The sequence below is a fragment of the Zingiber officinale genome, chromosome 6B (genome assembly GCF_018446385.1).
Source record: "Zingiber officinale cultivar Zhangliang chromosome 6B, Zo_v1.1, whole genome shotgun sequence".
In the NCBI taxonomy this organism is placed as follows: Eukaryota; Viridiplantae; Streptophyta; class Magnoliopsida; order Zingiberales; family Zingiberaceae; genus Zingiber; species Zingiber officinale.
The window spans coordinates 1,930,688-1,934,713 of NC_055996.1; positions in this window are offsets into that span (position 1 = coordinate 1,930,688).

Below are 4,026 nucleotides of genomic sequence, written 5' to 3' on the forward strand. Positions count from 1 at the left end.
CATCAAGCTCATTCCTCGTGATGAGCTTGCAACTAACTCTCGATTTAACCCTTTGCTTAGCGAATCCACTAGGTTATTCTTTGACTTTACATAGTCAACCGTGATAACTCCCATTGAGAGTAGCTGTCTAATAGTATGATGTCTACAACGTATATGCCTAGACTTACATTTCGACCATTATATAGATGGCTTTGTGCCCGACCAATTGCTGATTGACTATCGTAATACCTTATACCACCATACTTTCTATCTTTATTTCCCCATCATACTTTCTCTATGATGAGAGGAAATAAGGAGAGAGAGAATGAAAAGAGGGAAAGTGTGATGAGAGAAAATAAGGAGAGAGAGTGTGATGAGAGACAATGAAGAAAGGAAAAGTGTGATGAGAGAAAATAAGGAGAGAGAGTGTGATGAGAGAAAATGAAGAGAGATAAAGTGTGATGAGAAAAAAATAAAGAGAGAAAGTTTAGTAGGAGATATTGAGGAGAGAAAATATGATGAGAGATGTTGGTAAAAAAATGAGGAGAGAATGTGTAATGGGAGAGAAACCATAATGAAAGATGTTGGTTGCTACTCGGAAAACCTAGAGGTTCCACTGTACAAAAATTTTGTACAAAGCTCTGAACCTTTTCCTAGCTACCATGTGTTCTTTTAAATTAAATTTTGGATCGCCTGCGGAACTTAACACGTTTGATCCAAAACTTAATCTATTTGTTCTTTTAGGTTTTGAATTGGATCTCCTGCGGAACTTAACACGTTTGATCCAAATCACCTAAGTTATTAATTCCATTAAATATTAATTTCCAAAATTTGTTCCCAGTACTGACGTGGCGAGGCACATGGCCTTCTTGGATATGGGAGCAACCACCACCGACTAGACAAAATCTTTTAAGGAAAGCTAATATTTAATTTCCTAAAATAACTTTAGGTCAACCGAAAAGAACAATCAAATCACAAGGAAAAGAAAAACAAAAGAACACTATATCGAAAACAAATTCGAAACACTAGAATCGTATGCCTCTTGTATTTAGTATTATTTCCAAAAATAACTAGTATGATGCGGAAAGAAAAAATTACTAGTTATACCTTTTAGAAAGACCTCTTGATCTTCTACCGTATTCCTCTTCTAACCTCGGACGTTGTGTGGGCAACGATCTTCCAAGATGAGAACCACCTAGGCACGTTCTTCCTTCTTCCTTCAAGTTTCGGCCAAGTACAAGAACTTCCAAAGGATGAAGAATTTTCCACCAACCAAGCTCCAAGGGATGCATGCTTTCTCTCTTTCTTCTCCTTCCTTGATCCGGCTACATCCTCCAAGCTCCAAGAGATGATAGATTTCGGCCACAACAAGAGGAGAGAAGAGAAAGGGAAGGGCCGACCACCACACCAAGGAAAAGAAGGAGAAAAATAGAATCGAGTCCTTAGCCTTGAAGCCTCCTCTACCCCCTTTTTTATAATCCTTGGTCTTGGCAAATAAGGAAAATTTAATAAAAACTTCCTTAATTCTTTTGCCATTGAAAAAGAAAATTTATTTAATTAAAATAATTTTCTCTTTTCAAATTACAATAGCCGGCCATAACAAATAATATCTCCAATCAAATAAAATTTTAAACACCAATTAAAACTTCCTTATTTGCTTCCGGAAATTTATAAAAATTTCTCCAATAATTTTATCCCTTCATGATTGGTTTATAAAAAGGAAATTTAATAAATTAAAATCTTTCTTTTAAACATGTGGATAAAAAGAAAGTTATCTCTAAAAAATTAAAATCTCTTTTAATCTACAAATAAGGAAAGATATCAAATCTTTTCTTAATCTCTTGTAGAAACTTATAAAAGAGAATATTTAATTTTTAAACTCTCTTTTAATTCATGAACATGGTTAAAAGGAAAGTTTTCTTAAAATTTAAAATCCACCTTTTAATCAACAAATAAGGAAAGATTTCAAATTTTAAACTCTCTTTTAAACATGTAGATGATTTACAAATAAGGAAAGTTTTAACCAAAAATTAAAATCATCCTTTTAATCTACAAATAAGGAAAGAGATTAATCTCTTCTCTTAATCTTTTGTAGAAAGCTATAAAAGGGAATTTTTAATTTTTAAACTCTCTTTTAAAATCATGATATCCACATAAGAAATAATTTTAATAAAAATCCTTTTTAATATTCTAGTGGTCGGCCACCTAAGCTTGGGACCCAACTTGGTTTGGCCGACCCTAACTCGTTCCACTAGCTTGGCCGGCCCTAGCTTGGGTTCCAAGCTAGCTTGGCCGGCCCCATTGGATGGGTAAGAAGGTGGGTATGTGGTGGGTATAAATCTCTATATACAAGAGGCTACGGTAGGGACCGAGAGGAGGAATTGATTTTGGTCTCCCGATAAAATTAAGCATCCCGTGTTCGCCCCGAACACACAACTTAATTTTATCAATAATAATTCATTCCACTAGAGAACTATTATTGAACTACCGCATCAATCCCAAATTACATTTTGGGCTCCTTCTTATTATGAGTGTGTTAGTCTACCTGTGTTTAAGATGTCGAATGTCCACTAATTAAGTGAGTTACTGACAACTCATTTAATTAATATCTTAGTCCAAAAGTAGTACCACTCAACCTTATCGTCATGTCGGACTAAGTCCACCTGCAGGGTTTAACATGACAATCCTTATGAGCTCCTCTTGGGGACATTCTCAACCTAGATTACTAGGACACAGTTTCCTTCTATAATCAACAACACACACTATAAGTGATATCATTTCCTAACTTATCGGGCTTATTGATTTATCGAACTAAATCTCACCCATTGATAAATTAAAGAAATAAATATCAAATATATGTGCTTGTTATTATATTAGGATTAAGAGCACACACTTCCATAATAACTGAGGTCTTTGTTTCTTTATAAAGTCAGTATAAAAGAAACGACCTCTAATGGTCCTACTCAATACACTCTAAGTGTACTAGTGTAATTATATAGTTAAGATAAACTAATACCTAATTACACTACGACCTTCCAATGGTTTGTTCCTTTCCATTTTGGTCGTGAGCTACTGTTTATAATTTATAAGGCACTGATAACATGATCCTCTGTGTGTGACACCACACACCATGTTATCTACAATATAAATTAATTGAACAACTACATTTATCATAAATGTAGACATTTGACCAATGTGATTCTTATTTCTAGATAAATGTTTATACCAAAAGCTAGCCTTTTAGTATACATCCTAACAAAAGAAAAGTACAATGAAAGAGAATGAAGAAAGAGAAAGTGAGGAGAGAGTGTGTGATGAAAGAATATAGGGAGAAAATGATAGAGAATGTGTGGCAAAAGGCGAAATCGTTTGCCCCCAGCGCCCCTGCCACACCTAACCCAAGGCCATCATGAGGGAGATAAATCACGGTAGCCGAGAGGACAAATGGTGGGTGGGGTGAGGTACACAGGGTCCGTAGATTTACGCCCCGACATCCCTGAAGTTCGGCCCCGCGTTCTCAGTAGCAAACGTAACCACCACTTACCATCTCGGATAACCCCGTGGGGTTGAGAGAATGTGACAAGAGAGAATGAGGAGAGAGAAAGTATGATGAGAGAACAAGGAGAGAAAAAATACGATGAGATAATGAGGAGAGAGAAAGTATGATGAAAGAATAAGGAGAGAGAAAGTATGATGAAAGAATGAAGAGAGAAAAAGTATAATGAGAGAGAATAAGGAGAGAGAAGGTAAAATGAAAGAAAATTTGAATAAATATATTAAGGGTATTATCGATACCTAAATTTTTAGTTTTCATTCAAAAATCTTGATTCCATTCTCATTAATAAGATTTGAGAATAAATTCATTCTCTCTTTCATCATATTTTCTCTTTTTTCAATATCTTCTAATTTTCTCTCATCATACTTTCCCTTCGTATTTTCCTATCACACTTTCTCTTTCATCATACTTTTTTTCTCCTCAATGCTATCATGCTCTCTATCCTCATTTTCTCTCACTATCCTTTCTCTCAATTCATTTTTTTCCATCAT